The 21,919-nt window shown below is 46.5% G+C and overlaps 1 protein-coding gene and 1 non-coding gene across 3 annotated transcripts in view; one reads left to right on the top strand and one right to left on the bottom strand.

The window, feature by feature from the left end:
* RPTOR (regulatory associated protein of MTOR complex 1) overlaps positions 1–21,919 on the bottom strand; it is a 330,498-nt gene that overhangs the window by 293,463 nt on the left and 15,116 nt on the right. The window lies entirely within an intron of this gene.
* On the top strand, positions 16,166–16,301 carry LOC129518648 (U4 spliceosomal RNA). Its single transcript, XR_008666224.1, has one exon. It is a non-coding gene; the product is annotated as a U4 spliceosomal RNA (small nuclear RNA).

The raw sequence follows: 21,919 nt of genomic DNA, 5'->3' as shown, positions 1-21,919 counted from the left end.
CAGAACAAAAAAAAGTTAAAGATGTAAAAATGTGGGTCTGCCTGGATCCACCCAACCTGGCAGGAACGGCACAGCCTCCAGGTAGCCTTCTCTCCAGGCTCAGCAGCTACAAGAGCCTAACTCTCTGCAGAAAGAGCCTCTGTTCATTTATGTGTCTACTTAGCTGAGCCACAGCACCCAGAAGTGTGGTCCAGCATTCTCCTGTGAGGGTGGCTCTGGGAGAGATAAACATTTAATATGGTGGATCCTGAGGAAAGAGATGCCCTCCACAGTGTGGTGGGCCTCATCCAATCCGCTGAAGTCTGACTACAAGACTGACCTTCCCCAGGCTAAAGAGGTCTCTGGGCTTGAATTAACATTGGTTCCTGGGTCCACCAGCCTGCTGACCTGCCCCAAGGGTGTGGACTTGCCAGCCTCGATAACCACATGAGCCAAACACACAGAGCCTACTGGTTCTACTTCTCTAGAGAACCCTGCCTTATCCATCCCTGCCCCCAAATGAGTCAGGGCCACGTTCCAGAGCGGTTATGAGTAAAAGGAATGGAACCACATACTCTCCACTGGTCTGAGTCAACAGGCAGCTGTACCCAGCCATGAAGGTCCAAGAGGGCAGAGGAGCCAGGGAAGAGTGAACAACACATCCTCAGAACAAAGAAAACGTCCTCTCTGGCCACTGCCTTCAATGAAATGGATGCCCAGGCAAATACCTAAGTCTCTGCACAACACGGACTAACACAGCACAAACCAAACATCTTCTGTGTGCCCACGACCAGTGACAAGCTGGAAATCGTGTGGGTGTGAACATCAGGAGGAGAGCCAATCCCAACACCTTGGTTTCTGTTACACGGTATCTTTCCTCTGAGGGACACCTAATTATTCTCCTGTGTCACTTCGATTCAGACTGAGGCAGCCAATATTAGCACTGTGGTCACAGACAAAGGCTCTGAAGGACGGGGAAGCCGGTGATGGAGCTCGGACGGAGGACTCCTCCCAGGCACCGAGTGTGATGCACCCCAGAAAGAAGCAGTGAGCTTGCACAGTCAGTTGTTGTTTTATTGGCAGATGCTCCAACAGGAATTAAAATTATATGTGAAGCTAAAATTTCTGATGCATTTTCTAATGAAAAGTGTCATGATTTAAAACAACCCTTGGGATCCCCAGTGGCTCAACAGTTTGGCACTTGCCTTTGGCCCAGGGCGTGATCCTGGAGTCCCTAGATCGAGTCCCACATTGGGCTCCCTGCAGGGAGCCTGCTTCTCCCTCTACCTGTGTCTCTGCCCCTCTCTCTCTCTCTCTCTCTCTCTCTCTCTGAGTGTCTCTCATGAATGAATGAATGAATGAATGAATGAATATCTAAAAAATTAAAAAATTAAAATAAAATAAAACAACCTGTCTGCCTTGCTGCCATCTTCACAATCAACATGTGTGTCAGCTATGCGTGCACATGTGGGCACTCAGAGGTGCAGTCTCTGCGGTTTAGAGCTACGGAGACTCTGCATCCACCCGGCATCCCCCTGGGACGTACCGGCTCTGCCTCCTTAGACCTTCACATCAGTCACAGGAAACAGGTATCAATATCCTACTTGTGGGGAAAGGATTCTCGGAGCGATGAAAGAATCAATCAGTCTGAGGCCACAAAGCCAAGAATGAGCGGGCTGTGCTCTGCACTCAGATCCACCTGGCGACCCTTCTTTACTACGTGAAGCATCCTCCCAGCAACACAGAAACCCTCACGTCCCAGGCCATCTAATTACTCCCGGAACCTTTCCAACACAAGTGAGATGACAAAGCTGGCTTGGCTGTCCAACTGGGGAAGGATTCTGAGGCACTGGCCATGGGCTCTGTCCCCAGCGGCCCCTCAGGAGCTGCAGGCCACTCTGCTCCCTTGCAAATGCCCAGCAGCAGCCCTTCTGGGGCTAGAAGGGGGACCAGTCACATCCCTCCTTGGCCTTCTGTCCCCCATTCCAACCCCACACTTTCCAACTCTCCTTAGGAGGGCCTCCGCTTCCAGGGGCTGCTTCCCAAGACTACTCAGGCTCTTAGCCGCTTGCCTGCAGCCGCCCCATATCTGGTCTGTTCTGTGAATGTGTCTCAGACTAGAGCATCCAGAAGTAAATAAGATACTCCATATGCAGTCTCAAGTGCCCAAGTGACAGGCATGCCGGAGCCCATGAACGGAGATCTATACAGCAGTCAAACATCCCTAGGTTGTCTTTGCACGTGGATTACTACACGTTCATCCGTATTGGCACAACTGGTGGAATAAATAGAAACAGAGAAACAGAAGGAAAGGAAGGGAAGGAAGAAGGCAGGAGGGAGAGCAGGAGGGAAGGAGCCAAACACAGGACTCACAATGTGTCCCCGACCTATCCGGCCACACTCCACCAGCACCTCGTCCTTGCACGACTGTGTTCAATCCCGATGCTGTCAACCACATTACCACCTGTCCTTCCCGGATTTGTATCATCAGCAAACCTGGTAAACACACTTTCCAAATCTTTATCCAAGGAGCTGACAGAAATGTTTATAGGCCAGGGTCAACACCCAAGCAATGAGCTATATCCCCCTAGGCTGCATGAAAGGCACAGAACCACCCCAGAGCACGGGCAGCACGGAGCCACCCACAAGCGATGCCCGGCAGGCACCTCTCTGTCTTACTCAACGGGGGCAGAGGGCACAGCCAGCCCATAAACATGTAAACATGTTCAACTGTACCAACAATTGAAAAGTGCAATTGAAAAAGAATGCCCAGGTATCTACTTAATTGCAAACACGTGTTTGGTGGCAATGCCGAGGGTTGGCAACAGTACTGGGAAAGAGGCATCCAGGCCCACCAGTGGGGTGTATAAAAGCCTCAAATCTGTGTCTTCTGAGTTCTGGTGCTTCCACCACGGCCCTCCCAGGCTAGCCAATTCTTCAATGTAGTCAACAACAGCCTTTCCAGTGGGAACCAACCCAAGAGGCCTCAGAATCCACTCTGGTGTGACCTCCTTCACCAGGCTCTCAGCTCTGGGCCGCTATCCCCCTGCCCTAATTGCCCCAGGACCAGGCGCGTGACTGACAGCTGCGGGCAGCCCCTGAGCCCCAGGGCCTAGGGAGGTTATTCAAACCAGCCAACCATCAAGCTGCTTACCCTGCCTGCCTGTGCCTCCCAAAAGAAACCCTAGTAAACACCCTCACCCACCCACCATTCCCCTCCAACCTCTGCCACCTGGACCCCAGGGCTTCCTCACAGGCCTCCTGTGGCAGGGCTCACCCCCTTCCTTGGCAACTGTAATAAAACTACCTTTTCAATGGTTGATTGTCTCCTGATCTGCTAGCCCGACTGCACCCTAAATTTTCTACCAAAACAATATTAAAACACATTCATGAAAGCAATTTTGCAAACTATGTCAGTACCCCAAGTATGCTCATATCCAGGTGTGCATGACTTCTAGAAATCTAAACTAGAAAAAACACCAGAAATCAGGACAAAGATCTACCTACAGAGATCCTCATTGTAACATTACTTACAGTGTTGAAAAATCAGAAACAGCCTAAATATCTAACAAAAGGTGCTTATAAAAAGTATAGGTACATCCCAGTAACTGTAAACTTTGATATTAAATAACTTTAAGTTACTATGAAACCGCTAAGAATCAAGTTTTTAAAGAATGTGTAAATGATAAGGGTAATACACCCATGTGGATTTTAAGTGAAAAAAGCAGGACACAAAACAGTCTCTAAAATATTATCTCAATTCTTATGCAAAAAAGGGGTAGGGGGAGAGAAATATGTGTGTGTGATTCCGGAGAAATTCTCCCGGAAAAGGAAATAAACTCAGCAAACACAGCCTGCCCTTAAGGAAGCTACATGCACATCAAGTGATCGATTCTATTCTAAACATTTACAAGTCGACTACTTTACAATTCTGGTTATCCTTCTAAAATACAGAAAATATCCTTCCAAAATAGCCAATTACAGATGCAAAGCTGTGGGTTCTCTTCCCGGGGGAAGATACAATCTTGGAATGAACAACCACGGACAGAAATAGAGTGAACAACCTAAGAACTTTACACAAGTGTACTGAGATGCTCTTGATTCTAGTAACACAGTTTACAACAAAGACTGAACATAGATTACAGACCTCTTTGAAATACCTTAATTTTCTTTGTGATCCGAAAACAACTCAAGGGCAAGGCTGGCAGGCTCACTTCTGGTGTCCTCACGTGGGGTTGGGCTCTGACTCTCCACGCGCCACCCCCACTTTGGAGAAAAGCCTAGATCTTCGTCCCCACCACCACCCCATCCATGGCGACCCTGTGTTTGCAGGGCTCTCATCAGACCCATGCCATCCGTGCTGGGGGCGACTTGAAGGGGTCCCAAAGTTCTCTCAAAGCCCCTCATTTGGGGAAGGCTATGTAGACAATGATGCAAGATTCTACATAGGAATAACAACATCTGAGTGAGACAGATAAAGGGCAGCTCCTTGTTTACAAAGCAAACCCTCTGCTGCCTCCTGGCCTCTGCCTGGGGATGCAAGCACCAGGGCTGCGGGCCTGACTGCTCCTTTCCCAGGGGGGCTTTCTCGGGGTTCCGCCACTGGGGACACTAGAAGGACATGACTAGGTGACAGGAGGAAGCCTGGGTCCTTTCTGCTTGCACCCCCCAGGAGGCCTCACTGCACACCCCGCAGAGGGGCCAGCATCCTGCATCCTTACTTCAGTGGCCTGAGCCCCCAACTCCTGGGCCCCTCCTCAAATCCTCTAGATTTTAGTAACTCCAACCCCTATCTTATTCCCCAGCTCTCAGTTGCTGGCTGCCTCCTGTAACTAATACCTGGAGGCTCTGTTTGCTCTTTCAACTCCTCAGAAACCAATGCCCTATGGAAACTCCCTCTGTTGCAATAGCTGGGATGTGTTCCGGTTCCTTTACTGGATCCTGATTCATACCCCTTCATGTCAAAGAGAGAGGATGCATACAATCACATTAGGGCAATAGAAACCGGGGAGAGTACTGAGTCAGCCCTGTCACCTGGATCAAAATCTAGGACTGGAAGATGTCCCCTGTCTTTCCCCAGCTCACCCCCTGACTTGGGAGACAGTCAGGCCTGAGTTCCCAGGACCTTGTGCAAATTACTTCACCTCTTTCCCCCTCAATTCCCTCCTCTGGGGGCACCTGGGTGGCTCAGTGATTGGGTACCTACCTTCGGCTCAGGTTGTGATCCTGGGGTCCTGGGATAGAGTCCCACATGCTTCTCCCTCTTCTGCCTGCGTCTCTGTGCCTCTCTGTGTTTCTCATGAATAAATAAATAAAATCTTTTTTTAAAAAAAATCCGTCCTCTGTAAACTCAGGATAAAAACTACGTCTACACCACAGGAGAATGAGTACTCTGATGGCATCGCCCCACCCCACAAAAGACTCTGCTCTAGGTCACACAGCCCAACCCTAACTGAACCTCCTCTGCTGAGATCGCCCTGACTCCCTTCACAATCCTGGCCAAACACCTTGAATAAATTCCAACTTATGTACATTCTTTCTAAAGATAATGCTTATTTAAAAAAGAAAAAAAAAACAGCTTATAAACAGGAACACCATCCCCTCCCTCAATCTGGGCATTGCACTCTATTAATGTACCCAGAAGATGACACTCAAGCTTTGATTCGTTTGTTTTTGGCAGCACATCATGGTGTTAAGCCACGTTTTGCCTTCAATAACTAAAACACCTAAATGTTTTCAGATGCATGAATGGTGTTCAAATTGACAGTTTTGTCATTAAGTACACATCTTCTCAATGATGAATGAAAACCGCTCTAGATTTCAGCAATTCGTCCAGCCCCTCTGGGGAGCCTTGCAGCTCCAGGGCCCCTCTGAGAACGGCACCAGAGACAGACAAGACATGCTCCCGGAACACAGCACATAGGAAAGCATGGCCTTCACACACGGCCACCAGGTCTGCACGTTGGCTATGTCTCTACCAGCTGCACGACCCGAAGCCAGTTCCCTTCCTGCTCCATGCTTCATGTGCCTCATCTGTAAGATGGGTATCCACCTCATTGGGTTATTGGGAGGATCAGAGGACTTAATATACATAAAGCACTTAAACTGTGCATGGCACACACTAGGTGCACAGAAGCTTACCTAGAAAGAGAGCCATCACCAACAACGCCATTTCCACTGACATTTGGACAAGTTTTCTCACACTAAAGCTCATAGACAAAGTTTAAAAATTGAGACAGGGTACCGCATGATGGTAATGGATCCCAGGGGGCCAGGACTGACAGAAGGGACTTCCTGATGACATAATTCCCTAGTCACATCCCATACTGTGTTCTTATCTGTGACTTGATGAAAGGTTCAGAATGTCTGCTCATCCCATTCTTTTTTGTTCATTTAAGGTAAATTTATTTGAGAGAGAGTGCACAAGCAGGGGGCAGGGAGAGAGAGAATCTCCAGCAGACTCTCAGCTGAGGGCGGAGCCTGACACAGGGCTCCATCTCACAACCCTGATGTCACGACCTCAGCTGAATCCAAGCGTCAGATGCCCAGGCGACTGAGCCAACCAGGCACCGCCCCCCCACCCCACCCCCCCTTGCTCATTCAATTCCTAAATGGCATAGCTGGAAAGGAGTGTAAGTAAGCTGGCTAAAAGAATCAGGCATCTTTTGATTTAGTCTTTTTTTTTTTTTTAAAGACCAGACAAAGTAACTAAATCAAATGAGATAAAACTGAAGATTAAATTCTTGGTTCTCGGGCAGCCCCAGTGGCACAGTGGTTTAGCGCCGCCTGCAGCCCAGGGTATGATCCTGGAGACCCTGGATTGAGTCCCACGTCGGGCTCCCTGCATGGAGCCTGCTTCCTCTGCCTGTGTCTCTGCCTCTCATTCTCTCTCTGGGTCTCTATGAATAAATAAATAAAATCTTAAATTAATCAATTAATTAATTAATTCTTGGTTCTCGTGCAGCCCAGGTGGCTCAGCAGTTTAGCGCCGCTTTCAGCCTAGGGCCTGATCCTGGGGGCCTGGGATCGAGTCCTGCGTTGGTTCCCAGCGTGGTGCCTGCTTCTCCCTCTGCCTGTGTCTCTGCCTCTCTCTCTCTCTATGTCTATCATGAATAAATAAAAAATCTCTGGAAAAAAAATCTGTGACTATTTATTTTCAAATTAATGCACTATAAATTTTGAACTCAAATATCTTATTAACCTCATTTTAATTCATTAACTCAGTAAATTTAGCTTTTTTGTACTTTTAATTTAGTAAAAGGACTATTTCACACATTTTACTGTTAATGCTTAACTAGCAATCTTTCTCCCTTCTTATGCATCTGTGTCTTACTGAACTATTTTGTATCACTTGTTTGATTAATAAATGACAAAGAAAGGGGCCCATAAGCACTGGAAATATTTAACAGGATGCAGGAAGCAACTAAGCAGATGAGGACCTCCACACCCCGCGATAAGGGCAGGGCTCCCCAGGCCTAGCCTCATGATGCTGGGTGGCAGGGCAGTAGCAGGCAAGGAAGAGACCACCTCGGTCAAATATTTTGCTTTCTTTTGACAAGCAACCTCCTTAAAAGCGTCGAGGAGTCTTCAAGACAGTAAGAAACTGCAAGATCCAAATCTAAGGGAGCAGGGACTCCAAGGCAACAGCAGACCCCAGGGCATCTGCAGGTGAGGGGAAGGGGAATCGGGGAGCCCAGAGCATGAAGACTAAGGCAAGATTTCCCTGTAAGCTCAGACCCCACAGGCTGTGCTCTCAGGGCAGGGAGGTATAGCAGGCACCACCTCTCCTCCTACCCAAGCACCCCTGGGCACTTGGTGATGACAGGGCCAGGAAAGGAACAAAAGGTGGCCCTGTGGACACACAGCCACAGGTGGCCTTCATGCACTTCTTACACAGCTGAACTGAGTTATACTTCAGATGTCATACAACCGAGGGTTTCGGTTAGGGCATTTGCCACTGTCACCAGCATCTAATCTCAGAGCATTCCCATCACTCCATAAAGAACTGTGGTGCCCATCTGAAGTCACTCTCCATCTCCCATCCCCGACCATAGCCAAATCTGGACATTTTACACAAAATCCAACAACGTGTCATTTTCTGTGTCCTCCGTGCGAGTTTACAAGCTGGGCTTCTAGCTATAGGTGGCCCAGGGGAGCTCAGTCCATGAACACAGCTTACCATCATCCCAGACTGAACGAACAGCCTGCAAAACAAACAAGAGCCCAGCCTGGGGGAAGGCACCTTCATCCTGAGCCCATCCCTGCAAATCACTTCCCAAGGCAAAAGCAGTAAGTAACAAAAAAATAACAAAGCACCACACAAAATAAACGCATTACCAGAGGCAATGATTAACATAAACAACAAAACAGAAGACTTCTGGAATACCAGACAAATAATAAAAAGCCATCCTTATAAATTCAAATGAACTAAAAGGCAAATTAAAAATAACTACAAAAAGGAAATTTTTAAAAGTGATCTAGTAGTAAACCAAAGTTCTAAAAAGTGAAAATGACAAAAAACAAACAATATTAAGAACTCAGTAGATTGAGAGGATGAAACAGAATACAGAATGAGGGAAGATTCAGTAGATGACTAATAGTAGCACAGTCGTAGCTTCAGAGAGATCGCCTGAACTGGGTAAGAAGAAACTGCCCTGCCCACAATGCAGCACAAAAGGACAAAACAGAAATGGAAGAGAAACATAGAAAAGAGAGTGAACACGTATCTAATTAGTTTCCGAAACAGTGTGGGGATGGGGGGCCTGAGCGGCAGTCTTCCGGCAGCTGACTGCTCCTGAGCAACAGTGGAAGCAGGAGGCAATGGGATGGTGCCTCCCAGGTGCTGCAAGGGACCCTCATCCTCGAACTCCGTGCCCAAGGAAAGCAAACTGAAAGAATCAGGAATCAGTAAAGACATTTCCCAGCAGTAGACACTTGTGATGGGAAATTCCAAAATCTTTCTTATCAAAATAAAAGTGATCCCATATAAAAGGTCTCAGATGCAAAAAGGAATGAAGAACAAAGTGTCACAAATATGTGCAAAAACCTGAAAGTACGCTGACTGAATAATACGAGAATACTAAAAATTACTCATGGTGGGGCGCCTGGGTGGCTCAGTCAGTTAAGCATCTGCCTTAGGCTTGGGTCATGATCCCAGGGTCCTGGGATCAAGCCCCATGTCCGGCTCCCTGCTCAGCAGAGAGTCTGCTTCTCCCCCTGCCTGCTGCTCCCCCTGCTTGTGCTCTCTCTCTCTCAAATAAATAAAATCTTTTTTAAAAAAATTACTCATGGTGCTGAAACACAGAGATATAAAACACACAACACTGGCACACAGGAAACAAAAGTGTTAAATGGATCATCCGATGACTGAAGTTGTCCAGGAAAAGGATATAAAGGTCTTAATTTACTTTATAGTGTTTTTGAGTATTACTACTGTGATTGTTAGGGAATTATTACAAGAGAAAAATGGTACATTACTTCAAAAAGAGTAAAGGAGAAAGAAACTAACAAGTATTTTCAATCCATAAAAAGGTATATTAAAAAAGAAAAAGAAGGCACCTGGGTGGCTCAGTCACTTAAGCGTCTGCCTTTGGCTCAGGTAATGAATCCAGGGTCCTAGGATCAAGCCCCGTGGCAGGCTCCCTGCTTAGTGAGGAGTCTGCTTGTCCCTCTGCCTCTCCCCTAGCTTGTGCTCTCTCTCTGGCTCTTTCTCAGATAAATAAATGAAATCTTAAAAAAAAAAAAAAAAACAGTGCAGGCAGGAAAAAAGATATATATATATATATATGTATATACGTATGTATATATATGAATGACGGCATACTTAAGCCCAAATAAAGGTAAATAGACTAAATGTTCCAATTAAAAGACAAAAGTTGTCAGACTAGATTTTTTTTTTTACTCTATCTACAAGCTGTTTACAAGAAACACGAAAAACATAAGGAGGATATGGAAAGGATGATGTAAATAAAGAGATAGGAAAATAATCAGTGAAAATACCAAACAAGAGAAGACTGGTGTGACCACATTAATGAGACACCACAGACCTACAGCAAAAAGCTTTATAAGGGGACAGCTGGGGACAGAGAATGACTCTGTCACAGCATAGACTCCAGTGCTCAAGTAAGACAGTTTCAGAGATGTATGACATAATAACATCGCCTCTAAATATAAACAAACCATGAACAGAAAGAACCATAAAGAGAACAAGACACATTTACAAACATGGTCAGAGGATTTAATACAGCTCCCTCTGTTACTGATAGAAGTCAGAGAAGTCGGTGAAGATGAACACCAGAAACAAGATATCTGACTCAATGCACACAAACAGGATGTGGCACCAACAACTGTAGGTAAACCATATGTCCAAGCACACAAGGAGCATTTATAGACTGACCAATACAAGTTTTTAAGGCAAAGTTCAACAAATTTCAAGGGACTAAAATTGAGAATGCATAGGCACACACATGAAGAGTTGTGCAAGTCAATGACCCCACAACACCAGGGGGCGCCACACACATAGGTCAGTGGGGTAAAGGGCTCCCCTACAGACATGCAGTACACCCATTACTTCACTGATGAAGTCATACGGACGTTCTCTGCTCAAAATGCAACTAAGTAAGAAATCAAACATCAATCCTAGGAAAATTCCTCTATGTTTAAAAATCACAAGACACACTTCCAAAAGCTAATAATGAAGTCAAGATGAAATTCAGAAAATAATTTGAACTGAACAATAATAAAAATACTAAATATCAAAACTCACTGAAATGCAACTAATAAGCATTTAATTTATATATTTATTTAATTCATAATCTAAATTTTTATAATTATATGCCTCTGTTAGAAAAGACAAATGACAGGGTGCCTGTGTGGCTCAGTCAGTTAGGCATCTGACTTTGGCTTGGGTCATGATCTCATGTTCCTGGGATCAAGCCTTGCATTGGGCTCTACACTGTTTCTCCCTCTTCCCCTTCCCCTGCTCATGCTCACACTCACTTTCTCTCTCTCAAATAATTTTTTTAAAAAAATGGAAAAGACAAATGACTGGGAATTAGTAAGTATCCATCTCAAGAATTTCCCCCTCAGGATGCCGGGGTGGCTGGCTTAGTGGTTGATCACCCACCTTCAGCCCAGGGCGTGATCCTGAAGTCCCAGGATAAAGTCCCACATTGGGTTCCCTGCATGGAGCCTGCTTCTCTCTCGGCCTATGTCTCTGCTTCTCTGTGTGTCTCTCATGAATAAAGAAATAAACAAATAAATAGTCTTTAAAAAAAACTTTCCCCTCAAGAATGGGGGGGGGGGGCTAGGCAATAAAGTAAATCCAAGGAAATGATCAGATTTAAAAATAAACAATTACCAAGCAAACTATAGCCTATCAACAAAGCCAAGAGCTGGTTATTTGAAAGACTAATAAAAGTGACAATCCTCTGGCAAAAACAGCGAGAAAGTTGGGGCACATGGGTGGCTCAGTTGGTTGGCCGCCAGCTCTTGATTTCGGCTCAGGGCATGATCTCAGCTCAGGTCATGATATTGGGGTCCTGGGACTGAGCCCTGCATTGGGCTTTGCACTCAGCAGGGAGTTTGCCTGAGGATTCTCTCTCTCCCCCTCTCCCTCTGCCCCTGCTCACATGCATGTGCATGCTCTCCCTCTCTCTCTCAAATAAATAAATAAATCTTTAACAAAAAATAGAAAGAGCAGACATACAAATGCTCAGTGTCAGGAATAAAAAGGGAACATAACCAGGATCCAAAGACTTTTAAAAGATCACAGGAAGATACATGAACTTTATGCCCACAAATTTGAAATCTAGATGCAATGGACAATGTCCTCCAAAAAAATGTTAACAATATAACTTCTCAAAACCAACTTCAGAAAAACAAAACAGAATATCATTTTAAAAGCCTAAATCATGACTTTTAAAAACTCTTTTTTACAAAGGAAAAATTAGGATTTTGTGGCTTCACTGGCAGGTCCCACCAAGCGTTAATAGAACAGATACTCCCCATACTGAGGGATCATCTCCTGTGGCTCGAGAGTTTCCATGAAGCCTGAAGTATCCCCAGAGCCACAAAGGAAGGCAGCACAGTAGGGCTGACTCCTCCAAACACCAGTTCCCTAGATAAATGGGAAAGGCTGGTGCTCGGGGCCAGCTATCCGATCCAGGGGATAGCACCTGAAGCAGGTGAGCCAGTAGGAAGCTGAGGTCTGGCTACCCTGTGTCCACACACCCTGCCTTTGCAAGCCCAGCAGCCTTACACAGGTGTGACGGGAGGAGGTAGGAAGCTGAGTGCGTGCATGGGCCGCAGGACTCTCCATGAGATGGAAGACACCAGGAATGCTGCTTATAAAACAACATACAAAAATAAGTTACCTGCTTATATACTAGAAAAAAAAATTTAACACAGCCAAACAATTCAATTCTTAAAAGATGCTATTTAGGAAAGCATCATGATAACATCAAGTACCTGAAAGAAATCCAACAAAAGACGGGCATCGCCTCTACAGGGAAAAAATATATAACTTTATTTAGGGAAATTAAAGAAGACCTACCTAAGAAATGAAGACATGCCAGGTTCGTGGACTGGAGCACTCAGCTTTGTAAAGACAGCAAATCTCCCCAAACTGCAATACAGGCTCAATGCAATCTCCATCAATATCCAACACATTATCTTTCTTTGAACCTGCAAATTAATTCTTCAACTTATAGGAAGAACAACCAAGACATTCTCAAAGAAAACAAGTGCCAGTAAGGAACCTGGGTGGCTCAGTCAGTTGGGTGTCTGCCTTCAGCTCGGGTCATGATCCCAGAGTTCTGGGATCAAGCCTCACATCAGGCTCCCTGCTCTGTGGAAAGCCTGCCTCTCTCTCTCTCCCTCTGCCCTTGTGCTCTCTCCCTCTCTGTCAGATAAATAAATAAAATCTTGAAAAGAAGAGAAGAGAAAAGAAAACAAGTGTGAGGACCTCCCTCACACAGTGTTCCATAAAGCCTAACAATTAAGCAAGGGCTGACTAATAAGAATGAAGAGAAAGCCCCAAACAGACCTACATCGACATGGACGCCTGACACATGACAGAGCCTACAGCTGAGGGAAAGGACAAGCTTCTCAGCAAAATTCACCAAGATGACCAGAAATCCACATGGGAAAAAACAGAAATGGGCCCCCTACCTTACACCACACACAAGCATATAAAGACCTACACATGCAAGAAAGTCCAAGGCCTTCCCAGGTCAGACAGGAGACCACCCAAGCACTAGGCTTAACGAGAGTGAGGGACCAACAGCACTGAAATCGAGAAGCCAAAAGACTCCACAAAGAACGTTAAGACGCACCTCAGAGCGAAAAGGTATTTTTTTTAATATTTTATTTATTTATTCATGAGGCAGACAGAGAGAGAGAGAGAGAGAGTGAGAGAGAGAGAGAGGCAGAGATGCAGGCAAGGGGAGAAGCAGGCTCCATGCAGGGAGCCCGATGCGGAACTCGATCCTGGAACTCCAGGATCACGCCCTGGGCCGAAGGCAGGTGCTCAACTGCTGAGCCACCCAGGGATCCCCAGAAAGCTTTCTTGATACACAGCCAAAATACACAAAAACTCCTAAAGTCAGTAGGAGAAAGATGACAACAGAAAAATAGAAGACCTGAACAGGTTTTTTTTTTTTTTAAATAAAGAGAATTTGCAATTACCGTGTACCTGTACGCACAACTGCACAGCACATCAGAACATTTAAGAATGTTCATTTCAACATCACTCAGGAGTGGGATGGTATAAACTGTGACACAGACATGTAATGAGATATTTTACAGAAGTGAAAATGAATTAATTATGCATATTCTGAATAACCAGGGTAAATCTGACAAATGTTAACATTGAGGAAAGCAGCAACACACAAAACATAAATGCAATGCATCATTCATATAAACTTCAAAGTGGCAAAACTGAAGCACGATTTCCAGAGATGCACGCATAGGTAGGAAAATCATAAAGAAAAGTGAAGAAGTGCATCTCACCCAGAAACGGAAGAACAGCAGCTGAGACTTGGAGGGACGTAGTAACTGTGCCGTGGGCAAAAGACTCATGGACTCCAAAGGGCTACAATGGTTTATTTCCTGACCTGGACAGAGGCTACATGGGTATAGTTTTTATAAATACTGGTTAAATTATAAATAGACATTTTATGCATTTTATCACCTCATAATTTTTTTAAAAGAAAATCAAATTGAATCAGGTGAGGAAAAAAATCTTCTTCAATAAAACAGCTAAATGGAAAGAGTAATTAGACTGCCCTTCCAAGGCTGTAATGATTATTAACACTGAAAGAGGATTTCTGCAAGTAACTAAACCCTTAAGGTAGCAAGTCACATCCAGCACTCCTAAGACAGCGTGACAAAGCGCCAAATTTAGATTTGTAACACCAAAACAGGAAAGGATTTTATTCTTAAATCCTCTTACATGTTAAACAATTATTTCCATTTCACCCTCTGACCTACCTGGCTTTATAAAGCCCAAATGAAATGCACATGATTCTATCGGGAAAGGAGGAACTCTAAATCTAGGCTTGTAAATTACCTGTCTAGGGATCCTGCAAGCTGAACTCTCACAATCTTTGATCTGTACTATTAATTTGATACACCAATGTAATCTTAAATTTTAATGCCACATTTAAGCTGGAAAGTGAAATGCCACTGGGGGAAAAATTAGATTCAGTGAAAGAACAACTCTAACACATAACTGTTTATTAACAGTACAGAATCAACTATCAACTAATCTATTTAGTAAAAGGTGATATAGTTGTGCAACATTCATCTCTCCAACATATTCTATCTTCCGTGACTCATCTGTGGTATCATACTGAGGAAGATCTCCACCTCCAGAAAAGATGGAATAACTAGTCCCTGACTAGCCCTCCCACCAGACATGACCAGAAAATTGCACAAAACATATAAAACACTTCTTCAGCATCAAACCATACGGTACAGGAATATGGTTGCTGAGAGAAAGAAAGCAAATGAGGTGAGCCCCATAATCACCAAGCTTTCTACGTGGACAGACGGGGCTCCAAGCAGAGCAAAATAGGATCACTGAGCTGAGGAGAGAGATCAGAGTTCATGGAGGCTGAAAGACCTGGGCCAGATGGCCCAGAGTATCAAATGGAAGATAGCTACACGGAGCTCTCCGTGTAGCTATCTACATGGGGTCCAGAAATCTATATGGCATCTCTCATGTCCTTGGCGAAGCACTAGCCTGAGCATGGGTCAGCAAGACCACAGGAGGCCAAGCAAAGAACAGCTACTGGGTGAGGCTGGCAATCCAAGTTCCAACAAGTCAGAATGAAGAGACCTTACTAAACATCCAGAACACTCAGCAGAAAGCCCAAAAAGGCCACACCTGAGGCACAGGGCTAACCTAGACCCAGAGCAAAGGCTTCTCTAGACTAGAGGTCATCCCATTTTTCCTAGAAAGAGCCAGACAGTAAGTATTTTAGTCTTGCAGGCCTAACACCTCAACTACTCAACTCTGATACTGTAGCATGAAAAAAACACAGATGATAAATGCCATGGTGGTATTCCCACAGGCACTATTTATCAAAACAAGTGGGAGGCCAGATGAGGCCTAGGGGCCATAGTTTGCCACCTCCGGATGGGCTAGAAGACAAGCCTTGAGAGAATGAAGTTGATACCAAGTCGATTAACTGCCCGACAGAACAAAATCCAACACTGTTTAAGTGAAGACGATACCAGACCCACACACACAACAATCACAATGTCCAGCATCCAACAGAAAATTACTAGATGTAAGGAAAAGCAGGAAAATGTAATCTGTAAACAGAAGAAAAGCAGTTAACGGAAACAGACCCAAAAATAACAGTGATGATGGAAATAGCAGACAAAAAGAGCATTAAAGTGGTTATAAATTTGGACAAGGATTTAAAGGAAAATGTGAATATAAAGGAGAGAAATATAAACCATGAAAAAGACCCAAATAGAATTTCTAGAAAATAAAAATATAATATCTGAAATGGAAACCACAGCGGATGGGCTTAACAACGTATCACGCACTACAGAAGGGTAGATGACAGAACCTGAAGACATGGCAATAGAAACAATCCAACCAGAAATAGCAGAAAAGGGCATAAGCAGTAAAGAGCCTCAACAGAGCAATGTCAAGTATCTAAAACAAATGCCAAGGTTTGCACAGTGGCAGTATCGTAGCCAATGAGGTTTATCCGAGGTGTGATTACTGCTAATAAAACAAATGTCATCAAAGGGGCACCTGGCTGACTCAGACTCTTGATTTCGGCTCAGGTCATGATCTCAGGGTCATGAGATCCAGCCCTGCATCAGGCACTGCATTCAGCATGGAGTCTGTCTCTCCTTCTCTACCTCCCACTGCCCCTCCCCCCACTCCCGCACATGCATGCTCTCTCTCTCTCAAATAAATAAAAATACTTTTAAAAAGATGTAATACAAAAAAAAAAAAGATGTAATACTGCAAACCTTAAAACCACCACCAAATCTCCATCCACAAAGGCCATATCATAAAAGTAATCTTTTTCTTGATTAACGTTAAAAAAATCATGCAGGATTTAAAAATTAAGCACAGGAAAATAAAATGTTTTATAAATATAATTCTATCAATCCCTACCTCTCATCCTGCCTGTAAGTGTGTACTTTTCCATAAATGTTTTTATATAGATAAACACATATTGTTATATGTACATACAGCTTTTTAAGAGCACAGACAGGATGTCATATAACCTGTTCTATGCCTTGTTTGGAGGTTACTTTAGTTAGTTTTTTTAATTTAATAATATGTCTTAGAAACCTTCCCATGAGAGTACATGTAGAAGGACTTTGCTGTCTTCGCTAGCTGCAAGGAGTCTGGTGTACAATGCACCATAATTCAACCAGTTCTCTGTTGATGGACACGAGGTCGTCTGCAACCACTCAGGAAACACTCAGTGAATGAGTGAGTGCTGCCATGAATATTCTTACAGGAAACAGGAATAATCTTAAAATGGCAGTTTTCTCCATTTGCTTAGATTTATTATTCCTGGATTAGGCTCATAATTCTATAAAGATAATTCCTTATCTTTATCTTATCTATAAAATCAGGCCATTTGTGAAAATATTAACATACTACTTTTGGAACACGTGTCTACATTCAAGCCATCAAATGAGGAATAAAAATAATCTACAGAATGAACCTTAATCTACTCAGCATGAAATTCATCTCCAAGAAAAAAGACATCATCAGAGACAATCTGGTAACTATTTTTCAAATATAGTTATTTAAGTGATTATATATTTAGTTAAGTGAAAACTCTCAGTAATTAAATAAAGCAATAAAATAGATCATAAATTAGGATCCTCTGTCTAAAGTTTCATGTAGTAACCTAAGACACTAACAGAGCACTAGCAAATGTATCATAAAGAAGCATGTCCTGGCAGAGCTTACAGTAAGCAAGGGCAGAGGCAAGGGGCTCACAGCCAACCCCCAGCCAAGGAGGACAGATGAGTGTTAGAGTTGGGGACAGGAGGAGTGGCCAAGGGAATGAAGCGGTCTCCAAGTCCACTCCAAAAAGGCATGCTTTTTTGGCACTGTGGGTTCTGGACAGCATCTGAAGTAGACCTAGCACAGGGAGCCCAAACCACTGAAGGGTCACTGCCTGACACACTGGGGCTGCAGGACCCAGGCAAACCTGACACCAGGGAGAGCCGGTCAGGTACTCAAAACTGAAACTCAGGAGAATATGAAGCAAACCAGAACTCATGGAGGAAACTCAAGCTCTGGACTTAGTAACAGGTGCCTAGCTGTTGTGAGAGCAGGGAGTCGCTGAACAGAAAGAAGCAAGGGCCCAGTGATCAGCACCAGGACACAAAGAACGAACCAAAGTCAAAGAAATATGGCTTCAGATACAGTTCCCAAGTCCAGTGGTCAGTGCCAGGTCTTCAACTTCTGGGTCAGCCCTCACACCCTTCCTCCCAGTGGGGTCCCAGGACAGTTGACTGCTTGGCTCATTTCTTCTGGGACTCAGGACAGCACTAGGCCAATGAGCCCACCTGTGGGAAAGGCAATACAGAGTTAATAGTTGGGGGTGTCACCAGCAGCAGGAAGGGCCTTACAGCAAGCACATGTCCAGAGACGTCCTCCAGTAGCTGCTGGTGAACCCAGCAGTTGGCCTCACAGACCAGATCCTACTGGAATAAAGCATTTTTACCTTCAGAGCATCTTTACTAGCGAGAAGGAAACAGTAATGACCTCTCCTTCCCAGCCTGACCTGGTAGATTCCCAGAAATGTTTTTACGAAAATGCTCATTCTGAACGAAATGAATTTGATGTCAAAAAAATGAGAGAGCTATTACTGAGCACCTAATACCTGCCATGATGGCTTACAAGAATCCACTCATTTTCAGTAGTGTTCACAAACAGTGCTTTATGGGAAGAAAGTCATAAAGCCTAGTTTTTGGTACATCTACAACACTTACCAGAACCTCACACACACACACTTGGGCAGAGCATGGATCTCAGGGATCACTCACACCCTTGGAGGAAAAGGGGCCAGCAAAGGGTTAAAGAAAAAAAAAATAGAAAGAAAGGCAATCTAAGCCTGCCCAGTTTGGAGCTCCTCCTAGGAGGGTGGTCACCTGAACAATTTCTGCCCCTTACCGATGGATGAAAATCGCAGGCACAGCTTGCTGGCTCCACGGGGGGCAATTTTCACTTTTTCCTTTTAAGCAAGCGCACAAAAACGTGATGGAGCTCCTCAGTAACTACGCAACAAAGAGCGTGTGGAGGGAAGGCGTAGGTGCGCAGGTCACTGCCCCTCAGAACAGGAAGACCTGTGACCCACTGGGCACCCGGCCGGGCGTCAGCAGTCCCCAGTATCCCACAAATACTGTCCCAAGTAATCCTCACAACCACACTGTCCAAGGTGGCTTGGGACTCGCTTTACAGATGGAAACACTAGGATGGAGGCCGAGACACACAGCGGAAAGGAACCGCTTGGGCCAAGATCAGTGAGACACGAGGTCCCCTCTCTTGGATAAAAACACGGCTGCCTCTTCAATTTTTGGAAAACGTCTGTTGGGATTTTCTGAGTCTCCGTAAGAAGGGACTTTAAATCAACAAGAGGGGATCCCTGGTGGCTCAGCGGTTTAGCACCTGCCTTCAGCCCAGGGCGCGATCCTGGAGTCCCGGGATCGAGTCCCGCGTCGGGCTCCCTGCGTGGGGCCTGCTTCTCCCTCTGCCTGTGTCTCTGCCTCTGCCTCTCTGTCTTTGTGTGTGTGTGTGTCTCATGAATAAATAAGGAAAAATCCTTAAAAATAATAAAAAATAAAAAACAATAATAAATAAAAATAAACCAACAAGAAATGTCTCCCTAGGCCACACAGAGAACAGGTCAGAAGGAGGCAGGAGCCACTGCTCCTGCGTCGGGTCGGATCAGGGCTCGGGCTGCCGGCGCGGCTCCTTAGCAGCAAAGGCCGTGCCGAAGCTGCCTCCGAGTCGCTCCACCCGGCGGTGAGGCAGACGTCCGCCAGGCGTGCGGTCAGGATGCCAGGCGACCGTGCGCCAGCGGTCTGCAAACTGCCAAGCAAACTGCCAAGCGATGAAGCCCCCTGCGCCCCCCCCCCCCGCGTTGGGCCCAAGCGTGCACCTCACGCCCACCTCTCCCGCCGCACACCCTGCAGGCTCCTCGGCCTTGCACGCCCCGTTTGCCGCTGCCCCAGCGCTGGGCCGCCCGTCTGTCCTCCCAGGCCCCGGCTCCGTGGCCTCCGCCTCTCTCTCCGCTCCCTGACAACCGCTCCTCAGTGCAGCTTCTACCAAGTTCCCTGTTCCACCAAAGCTCCTCAGAAGTCCCCGAGGGCCCTGGCTCCTTCACGCGACAAACACGTACAAAGTCTCTCCCGCGGAGACCCGCGCCCGCCACCCCGGCCGGCCCTCTGCCTGGGCCCTCTCCGTCACCCCGTAGCCCACCGCGGGCGCCCGCACCCAGGAGCCTCAGTGCGCACGTTCCCCGCGCGCCGCCACGTCCGCCACAGGCAAGCGCGGCCCTGAGGGCGCCTCGCGCGCTGAACGAGCGACCCCAGAACCGCAGACGCCGGGGCCCGCGGCCCGCCGCCCGCCGCCCGCCGCCCGGCACGAGGGAGGCCTGAGAGCAGCCTCCGGGCCGCCCGGTCGCGGTCACCGCGCCGTTTCCTGAGCCGTGTGCCAGGCACGTGGGTGTTCACGCGTTGACGATTCACGGAGCGCTGAAGCAGCGAACTTTCCAGTTGGGCTTTGCTGAGATCCACTAAAAAGGAACTTGAAAGTGGAGTCCCACTTAAGTGACCCTAGGCGACTATGTTCTGGAAGGACACCGAGCACGGGACGCAGAAGAAAGCGGAGGCGCCACGCTCACAAAGGGCGGGGGCGAGGCAGGGCCAGGCGCAGAGCCGCTCCCGACCCCGCGCGGCCGTGACCCAGCCCACGCCGAGCCTCCTGCCCTCTGTCCCTGCACCAACTGCTTCCCAGGTTGTGGGGACCCCTGAGAGTGCACCATGACCGCCTGTCGCCCAGACCGAAGCTCGGTTCCCATGGGGGTTTCCCAGTGCAAACTGTCGCAGGAAACCAGACGGTCCAGCTCATCTCCTCATGCCCGCTGGCCTCAGGACGTGGCTGCCCCGGGCCCAGCCATCCAACCCTGGCCCACCAAGGGCTGTCCCTTCAGGAGGAGCCAGGATTAAAACGGGAAGAAGTTTCGCTGGAAGGGTCAGGACTGGCAGACACCAAGCGTGGCACTTAAGAAATGTCATGGGTCAACTGCTTCCCAAAAAAGACGTTCTCCCGTTCTCCTCCTTGGCGTCTGTGAAGCCACAGGATTCCCTTCTCCTCAACTCTGACCAAGCTCCCAGATGGACAGCCTCTATCTTCATCCTGCAAGATCTCCTACCATCTGGCATCACCCCTATGGAGTCAAACTTGACTCGTGTCTTCAAGTTTCAGGGTACCTCAAACTCAACCTGTCTACACCCAAGGTCATTACGTCTCCTCCGGAAGCACGCCTTTCTCTGAGTCCACTTGATGTCACTGATCTCTTGGTTCCAGATTTAGGCACAACAAAAAACTTTAAAAATAAGACAGTAAGACTTGAAGACATCACCATAAATGCATGTTTCACTTAATACAGAGATGGTTACACCTGATGGAACTATTTCTAGATGTACATAAATGGGGGATGGGGGGAGAACAAGTAGAGACAACTAACACGACCTCGGCCAGGTGATCAAGGTCACATCCACAGTGACAAGTCAGGCTCAGAGCACCGACCCTCGATATGACATGATGAGATGGGCACTTTCCCTCTGGGCTCTTCCTCCCCAAACCTATGACCCCATCTTATCATGTGACAACCATCAGACACACCCCAACAGGCGGAAAGTCTACTGCACCCCTGCCCAGCCCTCCTCAGAACTGTCGGTCACCCGAGACTAGACTGAGAGACCCTTGCCACCAAGAGGAGCCAAAGGAGACGTGACAACTGAACGGAGTGTGGTGTCCTGGGTGGGGCCCTGGGGCAGAGGAGAGAGAACAGTGAAACACAGCGAAACGCAGGAAATTTGAATGAAGTGTGGGCTTTAGCTGATAATAACGTATCAATCAATAATCATCAGCTGTGACAAATGTGCCATCCTAATTTAAGATGTTAGGAAGAAGGGGATCCCTGGGTGGCGCAGCGGTTTAGCGCCTGCCTTTGGCCCAGGGCGCGATCCTGGAGACCCGGGATCGAATCCCACATCGGGCTCCCGGTGTATGGAGCCTGCTTCTCCCTCTGCCTATGTCTCTGCCTCTCTCTCTCTCTCTCTCTGTGACTATCATAAATAAATAAAAATTTAAAAAAAAAATTTAAAAAAATAATAAAAAAAAAGATGTTAGGAAGAGGGGAACCTGGGTACACAG

This window comes from Nyctereutes procyonoides, unplaced genomic scaffold (assembly GCF_905146905.1).
Source record: "Nyctereutes procyonoides isolate TBG_1078 unplaced genomic scaffold, NYPRO_anot_genome, whole genome shotgun sequence".
Lineage (NCBI taxonomy): Eukaryota > Metazoa > Chordata > Mammalia > Carnivora > Canidae > Nyctereutes > Nyctereutes procyonoides.
Note: the sequence above shows the minus strand (reverse complement) of the source record. Positions and strands in the feature narration are given on the sequence as shown.